At 47.1% G+C, this 15,050-nt stretch overlaps 1 long non-coding RNA gene and 1 pseudogene across 1 annotated transcript; both read left to right on the top strand.

The window, feature by feature from the left end:
* The first annotated feature begins 566 nt into the window (after positions 1 to 566).
* Positions 567 to 14,557, top strand: LOC148090986 (uncharacterized). The gene is made up of 2 exons (XR_015715994.1): positions 567 to 633; positions 14,183 to 14,557. It is a non-coding gene; the product is annotated as an uncharacterized LOC148090986 (long non-coding RNA).
* LOC148090987 (U6 spliceosomal RNA) lies at positions 2,814 to 2,911 on the top strand (annotated as a pseudogene).
* Positions 14,558 to 15,050: the final 493 nt, after the last annotated feature.

Here is a 15,050-nt window from a genome sequence, read left to right as displayed (position 1 = left end):
CCGCAAGGACGCCTGCTGGGGGATGGTGCGGCACTGACCGGAGTTTCATCATCCCGGTGGCGGCCGCCACTCTGCAGGCGCCGGTAGGAAGTGGGGATTAGGAGCTTGGGACTTGACTGCCACTCTTACCCCTCCTGAATTTGGGGTTCCTTGTTGGCAAAACGGAGATCTGCCCACAGCCTCTAAGGGTGGTTGTGAGCCTGGGAGAACCGGCACCTGGCAGAGCACGTGGTCAGGCTTTCCCTAATTCAGTCCTCGGAAGCTTTCCCCACCTCCATCACCGCTTTATTTCCTTCCAGGCATCTGAAATTATCTTGTTCAGATACTTTGTACTGGTTTATGGCCCACCTCCATGGGAGCTCCAGAATGGCAGGGGCAGCGCATTTCTTGTTCCTGGCAGTCACGGCACCTCTTAAGGGTTTCCAGGACACAGTAGCCACTCAGTAAATGTTTGCTGAAGAATGAATGCTTAGCACAGGGTGGCTATTGTTTTGGTAAAGGTCTCTATTGCGAAAGGCTTCCTGGCTCATCCAGAGGGATTGCAGAGCAAGAGAAGGAGTGGAATCCGAATCCACAGAGAGGATGTGGGAGAACTCGCTTACCTGTCTGAGCCTCGGCTTCACTATCGGAAAGGTAGATTGCATAAATGACCTTTAAGGCCCCTTCCCTTCTTGGAAATTCTGTGTCTACACCAGCTCCTTCCCAGCCTCTTTCTCAATGGCCAGATATTCAGCCTGGGGTGATTTTCCCCCAGGGAGTTTAGCTTTTCTAAGGACTCCACTGCATTCAATGTCGTGTTCTCACCCTGCTCTGCCTAATTAGGGAGATGCACCTCCAGACACTCCCCTCCACCTCCACCTCCAAAACACACTTAACCTTGACCTGCATATGACCAAAGCATAGTCTCTCACTATTCACCCAAGGGTCAGTGCACTTCCTGCTGCTCTGCCCCATCAGAAGGGACAATGGAGCTGGGAGGCAGGGTGGGCTTAGACAGGTGAGTACATATTCATTTGCACAACTGGGAAAAACAATGCACAGCACACAGTCCATCTACAGGGGCTCCCACGTCATCACTGTAGAAAACCAGTTCATGTCCCAATAATGTCCTTTGGCCACCTGTCATGGTTGCGTGAGAAGAAAGCTCCCTTGCTTTCTCGTGAGCCACACCTTCCAATCTGCAAAGCACTTTCTTGCCTCTCACTGCATTTGAACCTGACAGACATCAATGAAGAGGAAAAGGCAGGCATTATCCCCATTTTATAGGTGAGGCTCAAAGAAGTTAAGTGACTTGTTCCAGTGGCATAGTTAAAAGTAGAGCAGGGACCATGATTCCCAGGGTTGCAGCCCATATGCACAGGGACCAGGCTTGTGTAGCTACCTGGGTTTGGAAATTTGAGTTGCCCATTGTAATACGCTGAGCCCAGTAGCTATGGGGATGGATGGTGGTAATAGTGTGAACTTTGTCCCTTTTTTGCCCTCTAGAACAGGTAGGGGTGGGGCAGGAGTAGGCTCCTAAATATTAAGATGACACCTGATCGAAATGATCATGAATGCCCTCCCTGTGAACTGAATGGGAGCTCCAAATACATAGCAAGCTCCTGACACTGCACCCGGAGGTCCTGTTTGCAAGACATGGATCCAGTCTGTGCTTCTTAACAAATCTTTACTGGGCACCTGCCATGTACGAGGTACTGGGCTAAGCTCTGGGACTTCAGTGAGTCACGCAGATGGTCTCTGCCTGCACAGAGCATAGTTTCTTAAGGTCAACAGATATCAGTTAGATAATCGCACAGGTAAATATCCAATTACTGTTATAACTGCTGAGGAGAGAAGAACCAAGTTTTATGGCAGCTTAGAACCCAGAGGTCGGAGCAAAGGTTTCCCTTAGGGAGTGGCGCACGAGCTACCCCGAGGCCTGGCAGGATGATGTGGGATAGCAGTACAGTCAGGGGACATGTGCCCTCACCAGTCAAGGGAGAACTTGCCTTCATCCAAGGTGGTGTAGTCAGCAGCTGGCCTCCGCCTGGTCGTGCCATCAGAGTCTGCCTCACCTGCACAGAACCGCCTTATCTGAGGTCACCATCCTGCCCAAACTGGAGAAATCTGCTCAGTGACTAAGCAAGACTCAGGACACAATAGTGCAATATTTGCCCCTGGGCTTCCCAGAAGGCTGGCCAGGCTCTGGCAGGCCTGCATCACAGTTTTTCCTTCCCTGCCCGATCCTGTTTCCTCCCACCTCCTCCTACAGGACTGGTTCCCTAACATCCATTTTGCACCTCATGCTCCATCTCTGTCTCTGTAGTGAGGTGGACAGCGTCCCAGGTCAGGAACCACTGAAGGCCTAGAGGTCTGAGGAGCCCCAAGACGACTGTAGGGTGACTGTGGGGCAAACAGAGATAAAGGGGCAACACTGGGAGGCAGGGGTCAGAGGTGAGCAGTGTTAGGACAGGCAGGACAGGTCCTGAAGGTAAGAATTTTGTCATCATAAGAAAAATTAGAAGCCTCTGGAAGGTTTAAAGTAGGGGAGTGACATGATCATATTTATGTTTAAAATTCTGCTGTGTGGAGGATAGTTTGGAGGGGGCGATGGAGGGTGCAGGACAATGAACTGTGGCACCAACAAGGTCCAGTGTAGGCCTGGACTGGGGTGTGGGCTCTTGTTAGGACTCAGATAGGATTAGAAGGGGCTGGTTATAAATAACAAGAGATTCTCCTATTACTTAGGAAATTCCAAGGGTTTTAGGAGCTGTGTCAGGAACTGGGGACAAAGATCAGACAGGTTTTTTTGATTATACCTCAACAGCACATAGTTGAATCTTGTTTTAAAAGCTGTGCTGTGATACAGAGAAGATTGGCGTGGCCCCTGCGCAAGGATGACATGTAAATTTGTGAAGCGTTCCATATTAAAAAAACAAAACACAAAAATTGTTCTGCCATCTGTGTCTTTTGAGTGGGGAATTTAATCCATTTGCATTTAAAGTAATTACTGATGAAAGGACTAGTGCCATTTTATTACTTGTCTTGGAGATTTTTTTTGGTCCCTCATTTCCTCCATTTTTGCCCTCCTTTGTGTTCAGTTAATTTTTTATAATGACAGTTTGAGTCCCTTCTTAGTAATTTTTGCATGTGTTCTATAGATTTTTTTTTTTTTTTGCCCTTTTTGTCCAGGTTCATTAAGATATAACTGACATATAGGCCCTGGCCAGGTGGCTCAGTCGGTTGGGGCGTCATCCCATACACCAAAAGAAGGTGGGTTCGATTCCCTCTCAGGGCACATACCTAGGTTTTGGGCTCAATCCCTGGTCAGAGTACATACGGGAGGCAGCCAATCGATATTTCTCTCTCCCCTACCCTTCCTCGCTAAAATTAATGAAAACATATCCTGGGGTGAGGATTTAAAAAAATAAGATACCACAATATAGTTAACACATCCATCACCTCATGTAATTATCCTTTTCGTGTGTCTTAGCGACTTTCAACTATACTGTACAGTATTGTTAACTACAGTCACCATGCTGTATATTATGTAGATATTTTCTCTGTGGTTTCCATGGGGATTACATATAACAACCTAAAGTTATAGCAATCTGTTTTCTTTTTTTTAAAGTTTCTTTTTTTAAAAAAAAAGATTTTTTTATTGATTTTTAGAGAGAGAGGAAAGGAGAGGGAGAGAAAGAGAGAAACATTGATGGGAGACCAAAACATTGATTGTCTGCCTCCTGCATGCCCCCTACCAGGGATCAAGCCTGCAACCTAGGCATGTGCCCTGACCGGGAATCAAACTGGCAACCTTTTAGTGCACAGTCAACCAACTGAACCACACCGGCCAGGGCTTTTCTTTCTTTACTTTAAAATTTAAAACCTATTTCTCATATGGAAATATCTGTAGTATGTATTCACTCTTGTTTTCTTTCTCGTTTAGTTTCATTTCTGAAATGGCTTTATTCCTAATTTTTTTCTGGAGTTTCATCATTTAATTGTCATGTTTTTCTAGTTCTAATTTATGTTAACCTTGGATATCTTTCATCTTTTGAAATTCTTTTAGCTAGTTTTGAAATACCAGTTTATACTGTTCATCAGTTTTGTGGAATGGAACTTGATTAGCTTTGAGTCCACTGTACTCACCGATATTGGAGCAGACAAAATGCCTGGCACTTCAACTGCTTTGTTCCAATCAGCCCACTCTAGCTTCCCAGGTTTTTTTGTTTTTGTTTTGTTGTTGTTGTTTTTTAATTGATTTTTAGAGAGACAGAAGAAGGGAGAGAGAGATAGTGAAACATCAATTTATCGTTCCACTTATTTATGCATTCAATAGTCACTCCTTGTATGTGCGCTAGCCAGGGATCGAACCCGCAACCTTGGTGTATCAAGACCAACGTTGGTGTTGTTGTTTTTAACAATTTTAATTTATTGATTGATTTAGAGAGAGAGAGGGTGAGAGAGAGAGTAATAGTGATTTGTTGTTCCACTTATTTACACACTCACTAGTTGGTTCTTGTATGTGCCCTGACCAGGGATTGAACCTGCAACCCTGATGTATCTGGGTGATGCTCTAACCAACGAGGCTACCCGGCCAGGGCTGGCTACCCGTTTGGCTGGCTCATCAGATGGCCCTGATTCTGCCCTCGGTTTTCTCCTGCACAAATATGGATGTCATAAGACCTTATGGTGTTCGTGGTGCTTGTTTTCACTCTCGTATTTTGGAGTTTTGGGGACAGCTTATCATTTGGCCTTGTTGTAGATGTTCCACAGTTTTTGGTTTTACCATCTAGTTGCTCTGTCTGGGTTTGTTTGTTTGTTTGGTTTGGTTTTATGGGGAGAGGATTCAGGGAGATTAAAGAATTATGCCACAGCTATGTCGTTCCAGACTGTTAGGGAAGGAAAAAGAGCCAGGAGAGCTCAGGAAAAATATAATAATTATTATGTTTGTTTCCATGGCCAGGCCAGTCCCATGTGCCATTCACCTGAACCACCGTTCGGTAGGGATAGAAGGTGGTTCTCAGGAAGCAAGAGATCCCATTTTTTAATTCTATACCAGAGAAGCAGAAACACAGCAGATGTCCACTCAGTGTTTCATACAGTATTTCATTTGAGGAGTCCCACTACTTCCTAAGAAAAGAATGCTGCCCCTCATCTAAGGTAATATAATTACCTGACTTGTCATTTAACCCTAACTATTTTAAAGTTCATTTTTAATTATGTGAATAATTTACAAATATGTTCCTTTGCAAAAGATTAACACATAGATCAGGCTAAAGTCCTCCCTGGCCACCCAGGTCTTCTGGCGGTTTTCTGAAGCTTGGCTGACTTTGCCCCCATCTCCCACAAACTTCTGGCTCCTGACCCTCTTCTCTGCTGAGAGAGCACCTCCCATCACTTTCACATTAACCAGAGTTAAACATCATTATGAGTGTGGATCCACCAAAGCCATTGGGGGGCCGACTGTGCTGCCACTGCCCTCTATCGAGGTACCGAAGTGTAAAACCCGAGCGCTGTTGAGAACCTGAGGAATGTGGCCCTGTCTTGTTTCTTTGCGGTGGCAAGGCGTTGGGTCATAGCTGCAGCCCTCATCTACCATCTCACTGCTCCATCACAGTGGTGGTAACTAAGGGCCTTTTTGGCTCAGTGTTCACAAGGTTTATTGAGAGTGTTTTGATTAGGATGCATTATGTTTCAAGTTGCAGAAAACCCTACTCAGGTTGGCTTTTAAAAAGGATATATTGGCTCATGGCACCAAACAGTGTGGAGGTACTTGGTACTTGGGGACTCTGGTCCCAGGCTCAGATGAGGCCATGGTAGGACACCTCGGCCCACTCCAGGGGCCCTGGTTATGTTGTATGCATAAGCCCAACACTACGCTCTTGGCAATGCCGGAGTCATGTGCTGGGGGTCTCTGTCTTTGTTCTGCTGTCTCTGTTGGCTCTCCTTGGTGGTCTCCCTTCACCAAAACCAGGAAAGAACAGGGCACCTCTTTGTCCCAGAAGCCCCAGGAAAAGTCCCATCTTGACTCACTGGTTCTGACCGGGTCACAGGCCCAGCCCTGGGCCAATCACTGAGGCCAGGGGAATGTTGATGTGCTGATGGGCTCATGCCTGGTCAAGGCGTTACCGGAAAGGGGACCCTGGCCCTTGGTGGGTCTGCCTAGGACCAGTCAGTAGTGTGTAGGTTCTTGACTTCACGCAGGAAAAATTTCACAGCACGAGTCAAGATGACGATGAGGGAACATTTATTAAAGCTGGGGACAGTAACACAGGAAGGGAGCCTAGGAGAAGAAGCTACAGGAAAGCCTAGGCTGGGCTGCGTTGGCTTACTGGGAAGTCAGAGAAAAGGGGACCTTGGAGACAGGTTCAGGGGGTTAGCCTGGGATGAGCTGCCACTGACTGTTGCTCCCCTGGTTGCAAGTCTCTTGCGGTCCCTTAGAGTTTAGGAGATGCACTCCTGTGGGGCAAGAAGAGTGGGGAAGGGAAGGTGCAGGCATACTCCCCACAGGAAGAGCTTGTGCTGGGTCCTTTATCTTGAGGCTTTTATCTCTCTCTTGCTGGTAGGAATCTTAGGGGTGGTCTCAGGGGAGGGTTTCAGCAGAATATTCATCAGTTTTCCAGGTGTGCCCTTTCAGGGTCATGGTCTCTACTGATTGTCAGTGCCAGGGCAGGGGGTCATTGGCCATTGCATCTCATCCTGGTGCCACCTACCTGGTTTTGCTGCTTTTCTGGGCCTGGAGCTAAAATACAACTGAGGCCTAGATGTTATCTCCAGGGAGCTGACCTTCTGTATTTGCTGTAAATTGCTTAGCCAGTTTGTTCAGCTCTCTGTCTCAGTTCCCCCATTCTACTTGCCAAGGAATTTTCCTAGCTTTTTACTACTCTGCCTCATTTGGGCCTCAGCTTCATCATTTGAATGGTGGGGGATGATAGCACCCCCCCATAATATTATTGTGACATAAAATCAATTAAATATGCACAGAATATAGCGACTGGTGTAGGACAAGATCTTGATAAGTCTCTGTCAATATTGAAAGGTGTAGATCCTGAGGAGTCTAGGGGAAATGCTCCCACAGTGAGAGTCTTGAATAAAGGGCTCCTTTGCCTAAGGCTGTGAATCAGCTCCTCAGCTCAGCCATTGGCCTGTGGAATGAAAGGGGTTTGGAGGCTGGGTTGTGGTTCACACTGAGGATCTCTGGGGTGAGGTCATCACTGCTCAATGGCAGGAAGGACCACTCATTCATTGTGACATTTGACTCATAAACATTGTCCTAGAACTTTAGTCTCTGATTCAGAATTCCACTGCCAGCCTCTGATGCCACACACTGATTTATTTATGAGCCATTTATATTGCTCCTCTCCACAGCCACGCCACGCGTGACCCAGGTGCAAGAGAGTGGAGATTGGGGACCCTGACTGAACTTTTTTTATAATGAAGTATGGACTGTCCTTTTGCATAGCACTGTCTTCACAGATCCAGGGTCTCAAATATGGTAATTAACAGACGCCTGAAGAACAAAAGAGGCCTGTGTTCCAGGCCTTCTTTTCAAACCCCTGAATGTTGAATTCTCAGTGCCCCGTCTCAGCCTGGCATCCGACTGCCCTCAGCAGCCTCCTCTCACCCCTTTCTTAGTAACAATCGCAGAGCCTAGCAGCATTTTATTCTACACAGACAGGGTTATATAAATCTTTCCATTTTAAAGTAATTTCTTTCACCCTTTTTTTCTTTTGTGTGCCCTTGGGAGTCCGTTTGGATTCCCAATGAGCCCTATCCTTGGCTGGCTTTATTCTCTGTTTTAAGAAAAACCTATCGAGCCTGGCTGCATAGCTCAGTTGGTTGGAGCATTGTCCTGATACACCAAGGTGGTGGGTTCCTTCCCCAGTCAGGGCACACACAAGAATCAACCAATGCATGCACAACTAAGTGGAACAGCAAATCAATGTTTCTCTCTCTCTGTCTCCCTTCCTCTCTCTCTCTAAAATCAACAAATAAAAATTTAAAAAAGAAAAGAAAAATCTGTTGATTGCAGTGACTTTCATCCAGGCATTCACACATTTACTGTGGTCCTACTCTGTGGCAGCTGCCCTGCCACATGCTGATGTGATCCGACAGCTACTCCCTGTCCTTTTAAGCTAGTGTTTTGTCCAAAAATTTCTCCTTTTGACACCACCCCTTTTCTTTTTTCTTTCTTTCTTTTAAAGAAAGGCATTGGCTTAACTAAAAGGCCTTGTTCCTGCCCTGGTCAGTGTGGCTCAGTTGGTTGAGCATCGTTGCCCCACGCACCAAAAAGTCAGTGGTTCAATTCCTGGTCAGGGCACGATTCCGGGTTTTGGGCTCAATCCCCTGTAGGGCACATGCAGGAGGGAGCCGATTGCTGTTTCTCTCCCCCCTCTCTTCCTCTCTAAAATTAATAAAAACATATTTTTTAATAAAAAGACCTAGTTCCTTTATGGTGACCCCTGTTCTGGAGGGTTAATGCCCTGGGACTGAGGCCATCAGATCCCCCCCAGAACACACCAGGCTGTGTTATACTTCCTTGATTTCCAATGTGTTTCCAAGGGCTCTCTCCTCCCCCCTCCCCCTCCGCCTCCCCTCCCCCTCCCCCTCCCTCTCCTCTCCCTCTCCTCTCCGGGCTTCTGTCTTCTTGTTTGTTTGAACTTTGGCCAATATCATGACCTCAGGGAAACTTTCCTGGATCCCTCTGACTTGGTGGTTTCTCCCCCAGGCTGAGTGAAAGGGGAGACTCAGCCCGCTGTTCTTGAAGAAAGCACTGCAGTTGGACCAGCCTGTATCCCTCACTAGGGCAGAAGCCAGGCAGGGCCCATGTCTGGACTTACGAGCCCCAGTGTCCAACAGATAAGCGTCAAAGGAGGGAGTGAACACATGTTTACTGAGCACCTACTATATACCAGTCACTGTCCTAGGCTCTAGGGACACCAAAACCTTGTCTCTTTGAAGATTATCTTCTAGTACAACGATTTTCAACCTTTTTCATCTCATGGCACATAAACTAATTACTAAAATTCTACAGCACACCAAAAAATATGTTTTTTGCCCATCTGGGGAAAAAAAAAAAAGGTGTAATTTTGATTCATTCATACTGAAAAGCTATTGTTGTGTTGGTTGTTGTCATTATTTTATTTGACAATGATGGGAAAAGGCGTCAGTGCCCCTGACTAAATAGTCAGGTGTTGCATGTGTTAAAAATCCTTGCGGCCCCCAGTTGAAAATCGCAGCTCTAGTGGACAGATACACACTAGGTTAATAATCACACACGTTACTATGTAATCTTGAACCCATCTAGGCTTTGAAGACAAAGACATGATGTTAGGAGGCTGTGGTGGGAGGACCCAGAGGTTGGATAAGCAGGACTTTTACCTGGGTGGTGTTAGTACGTGCAGACCCAGAGGTAAGCCCTGAGACTGAAATCTACCTCCGTAAGCACAGGGCAGGGAAAGAGTGCAGAAACACGCTGGCTACTCCAGCCTGATAATTAATAGAGTTTATTAAGGGAAACTTACATCCGAGGCATGTCTTGGGCAAGTGCAAGATGAAATGGATCTCCACGCCACTTGGCAGGGGCCAAAGAAGTCTATGGGGTAAAGGGTGGGGGGGAATAGTCACGGGGCCTAGTATGTGAATTGCCACCAGGTATAGGAAATTACTTCACATGCTTGACCCAGTCAGGACACAACCTGTTCCAGGAGCCATAGCAGGAGGCAAGGGAGGGGCATCATTCATGTCAGAATGAATGTCAGTTAAGATCAGATGGTCCCTGAGGGGGTTTTAGGAAGCAGCCTCTGCCCCAGCCCAGGTCCAGCTCATCGACACACAGTGGTTGTGTCACAGGATAGTCTCTCCTCCACTGGTGGGCCTGGGAGGTCACAGCTGGAAGTGCTTTCAGACAGGAATCACTGGACAGGTGAGTGAGTGGACGGGAAAGTGAGCATCTACTGACTTACTTGGCTTGTCCTGTGTCCCTTTAGGTGTCAGTTCCGTGGTCATTTTTGTTGGGGAGCCAAGCCTTCTTCATTCTCCTCCTGAACTATGCCTCTTTCTGGCAACGGGCACTTAACCTAACCAAATTGGATGTGTCACCGCCCAGGCCTCCTCCCATGTGTCAGTTTAGAGACTTGACCCACATCAAGTCTGGGGGTCTTGAAGAAAGACTCCCAGAACTATGAAGAAAGACATGTATTTCTTTCAGCACTTGGGAGTTTGTGCTCAAAAGAGAAGGGAAGAGATGGATGGAGACAAATAGATGCCTCATGATTTTCTTCCAGCACCTGGATCCAGCCATGCCTGAAACTCATGCAGATATAGTTCTATCTAAATTCACATACCATATATGGCTCTTAAAGCTATTGACTAAACAATTCTCCCATCTTTTTATTTGGCTTAAGCTCATTTTCACAGGGCTTGGTTACTTACAACTAAAAGTGCCCATATTAATACAATGATTTTAACTCATGTCACTCATTTGCTAAACCCAAAGGCAGTGGAGACTACAGTTAAAGCACATGTGGAGGTTGGTCATTTAGCAAGGGGGAGGGGCAGCCCAAACACACCAATATTTCCTGCACCAGGAGGGATTCCTCCTAAGCCTCTATACTCTACAGCTTCTTCCCCAGAGACCCAGACCCTTGGGTGTGCATGGGTGTCTAGCAACAGATGCACGGAGGACGAGCCAGTAGAGGGAGGCACAAACAGGAACGTTCCGTGGTCCTGGCAGGGTAGCGAGGCCCTGCGGCCCCAGGTTCCCATGGAGGCATGTGGGACTGCCCTGATTTGGGAGGTGGGGGCTGGCAGAAGAACTGGCTTTGCTGGACTGTGAATCCTGAACCGCAGGGCCAGGCAGGCTGGGACGAGCAATGGCTTATGTGAGCAAGGGCACCGGTGTGTCATGGCTGCCATCTAGTGCCAGGTGTCACCTTTTGCAAGTTGTTTACTGGCTGTTTCCAGCTGGAAGGCCTTCTGAGGCCCATCTCCAAGGGAGGAGGCCATTGCCTCTGCCTTCATGTCAGGAAGAACCTCAAAATCAGATTTATGATAGCGTCTCTCCTTTAGTTTATTATACGTATAGTCCCAGAGCCCAGCTGAATGGATGGGGAAAAGGGTGCTCATTTCATGACGCTAAACCTGTGTCTCATTCCACACCACTAGGGTCTTATGAATTAGATAGGTAGATAGAAGATGAAAGTTTGAAAAATCCCATTAATGGTGATATTTATGACTCAGGGTTCTTGCAGGAAACAGGTAGCACACTCCAAAAGGGTGACTGGGTTCTGTTTAATGAATGGGCTACTCAGGAAGGGACCCAGGGAAGCATGCTGGACTTAGTGACAGTAGGAAGCAGCTACCACCCACAGGCCTGATGGAGCAACAAGAGGGAGAGGACCCTGCAGGAGCTGTTCTGCAGGAGACGGCCACCTGGTTGGGTCCCTGAGAAGCACAGCCTAAGAGGAGGATTCACTGTACAAGATTTATTAAGTAAGCACTCTCAGGGTGCTGAGAGTGGAGTGGGAGAAGCCAGACAGAGAGAAGGGGACGAAACCGGGACAGGTGTGTTTCAGGCAAGTCCTGTAGAAGGCAGCTTCAGCCTGATCCCACAGGAGAACTTTGGAGGGGAGGTTATGTCTCAGAGGGTCTGCACGGAGGGAAAGAGCTTGCATTGAGACTCTCAAACTGCCAGTTATTGCTCAGGTGGGAGAGGAGGGGAGGAGCCCAAGCCCTGGCCCTTGTGACTGTCTGGCTAGGGCCCTGTGCTAACTCCAGGGCTCTGAGAGCAGTCCCTGAGCACGGCCGAAGGTGCTGGGTGTGAGAAGAGCACCTTGAAAATCAGTACAAACAGACCCAAAGGGATCTGGGTGCAGAAGGACACCTGCTTCAAGCAGGGACAGGAGTCAGTGAGATGGGCTGTGTCAGCTGACTTCAGAGGAGGAAGACACTGAGATGGAGTTTGGGGTACCAGAGATTTAGTTCCAGGACAGGAGAATGCCTGTGAAAGATAAGGGAGCCTCGGAACACAGTCAGATCTGAATTATCATATTGGCTCATGTAACCAAAAAACCCAAGCATATGATGGGCTTCAGGCACAACTGGATCTGTGTGTTCATGTGAGTCACCAGGGCTGTGTTTCTCTCTGCCCCTTATTTCTGTACTCTCTACAGGCAGGCTCTTCCTTCTTGATGATTCCAAAGATTTTTTTTTTGGGGGGGGGGGACAAGAAAGAACAAAGGCATATAATTTATAACTCAGGAGCTATTTTCAGTTTTCTGAGAGAAATGGGAAATTGGTTAATTTAAAGATCTGCTGAGCTTCCCACTGCTCTTCTCTTCTCCCACCAAAAATGTAAAAGTTTCAAAGGGCTCTTGGTAGAGACTTGGTGCTCTGAATGTTAAAATAACAGGAGGAGCCCTGGCCGGTGTTGCTCAGTGGTTAGAGCATGGGCCTTCACACCAAAGGGTCGTGGGTTTGATTTCTGGTCAAGGGCACATACCTGGCTGCAGGTTCAATCCCCAGCCCTGGTCAGGGCACATTCGGGAGGCAACCAATCGATGTATCTCTCTCACATTGATGTTTCTCTCCCTCCCTCTCTCTCTCCCCCCTGCTCCCTCCCTCCCTTCCACTCTCTAAAAAACAATGGAAAAAAATATCCTAGGGTAAGGATTAACAACAACAACAAAAAATAACGACGGGAGGAGAGGCAGGGCTGTTACATCTCAGGTCTCCGTCTCCCAGAAAAAGCTTACGTCTTAATTACAGGGAGATCAAGCAGTGGCTTTGAATAGCCATTTTGGTTCATCAAGTACATGATACCTGATATTAAAGAAGCTCCTGCCTGGTCTAATTGCTTAATGTGAGACGAGCACCCACAGCCACTGGAGTAGCATGAAGGAAAGATCCTGAGCAAAGTTAAAATAGCATCAGAAGCTGGTGGAAAGCATACTCCTCTGGCACCTGTCCTGGTTCTTTCTTTCTTTTTGTCTTCTGACCTCTATGATCCTTCTCAATTTTCTCAGGGTCTGTGGGACCCCAAAAGCCCCTCTCTCTGTCACTTTCCTTGTGGAGCCCTTCCCAGCATGCCCTGCAGAATCAGTTACTGCTTCCTTTGGGTACCTCTGGTGGCTAGTGTTCAGGATGACTCCCAGTTACCCCTGCTTCCTGGGATATGTGCCCTGACTTAGTCCCTTCCCACTCTGAATAAAGCTGACCTGTATGACCAATATGATTTTGCAGAAATGAGTGTACTCTTGAAGTTAGGCCATAAAAGACATTGCAGATTCTTCCTTCTTCTCTCTTGGGTCACCTGCTCTGTGGAAGGCCAGCTGCCATGTGATAAGGCCTATGAAGAGGCCCACGTGGTAAGGAACTGAGGCCTCCCACCATCAGCCAGTGTGGTAGTTTTTAAAGATGTCCACAAATTCTTTGATACATCTCCCTTCAAGAGGTGGAACTTAATTCCCTACCCCTTGAGTGTGGAGTGGACTTGTTGACTCACTACAATCATGAAGAACATCGTTATCACCCCAAATTATCACCCATGGAAGGTCCGACAAGCTCAGTGACTAAAAGTAACCACACAGGATGGTCTGATCACAAATTCCTAACTGGGCAGGTCATGGCAGGTAGTCATGACCCAGGCCTATAGCTTCCTTAGCAAGGGTCAATCTTTTTTGTTTTTAACCCTCACCTGAGGATATTTTTCTATTGCTTTTCAGAGAGAGTGGAAGGGAGAGAGAGAGAAACATCGATGTGAGAGAGACACATTGATTGGTTGCCTCCCACACATGCCCCGACCAGGGCCAGGGATCGAGCCTGCAACCAAGGTATGTGCCCTTGGCCGGAATCAAACCTGGGACCCTTCAGTCCATGGGCTGACACTCTAACCTGAGCTAAACCAGCTAGAGCACAAGGGTCAAAGTTTACCTTAAGAAAGCCCTTTCTCTTGTTGTTTTTAATTTATTGATTTGAGAGAGGTAGGGAGAGAGAGAGACATCAGTTTGTTGTTTCATTTAGTTATGTATTCATTGCTTGATTCTTGTATGTGCCCAGACCAGGGATTGAACCTGAAACCTTGGTGTGTCTGGACGATGCTCTAACCAACTGAGCTACAAGGACAAAGGGTCCCTGTCCAGTGTTCTTGTGCATCTAGGATAACACAGCTTTGAAATGTCAGAGTAATTGTCTTTTCCAGGCCCCTCGAAGGCACAACCACAGGCACCAGGGCACAAGACCGCCAGAGCATGAGACCACAGAACCCCTCACATTTACCTTGTTCCCCTCACACCATCTCTGTGTACTGTAAATGTGATTAACTATCTTGTACTGCCAACGTAAAAGAACTATGTTTCTCCAGTTTGCTTTTGGTCCAACCCTAGAGATCTCCCCGCTTGACTTTCTCTGGCCTCCTCAATCTACCTCCAACAGAGGTTCTGTACCTTCCTTACGTTTTCTCTTTTGATTCAGAATGCAAAACTGTCATTCTCCAGAGCATTTTCTTAGTCTGTTGAGATCTTACCTCTGGGCATGTTCTCAAAAACCTGGCTCCAATAAACTCTTATAAAACTTTTCTGTACGTTTGGATGTTCTTTTGTTGACGATGAGAACTTAGAAGTACATTGGGAATAAATTTTTCCTCTGCAAAGTAACACTTATCAAACAATCTAGTTTAGATAATGACCAATGAAGGAACAATTGCAACTGTCACATTGAAAGCTTTACATATTTATAGTTCATTCAAAGTGTGCTCACAGGCATATAACACGCACAGCAGGGGCGTCACACAGCCCTGGCCGGCTGCTCAGCGGTCAGCGCACGGCCGGCTTCAGCTCCCGCAAAGGGCACCGCCTTGGCCGCAGGCTCCATCCCACCGGTCGGCACCTGCAGGAGGCAACGAGTCGATGCGAGGCTTCTCTCTCTCTCTCTCTCTCCCTTCCTCTCTGAAAAGCAATGGAAAAAATACCCTTGGGTGAGGATTGAAAAAGAAAGAAAGAAATGCCAGGCATGCCTGTGTTTTAGCTTTTTTTTAAAAAAAAAAAAAATGTTCTTATTGATCGTTAGAG

This window comes from Miniopterus natalensis, chromosome 18, assembly GCF_054644295.1.
Source record: "Miniopterus natalensis isolate mMinNat1 chromosome 18, mMinNat1.hap1, whole genome shotgun sequence".
Lineage (NCBI taxonomy): Eukaryota > Metazoa > Chordata > Mammalia > Chiroptera > Miniopteridae > Miniopterus > Miniopterus natalensis.
This window is presented reverse-complemented; position numbering and strand designations above follow the sequence as displayed.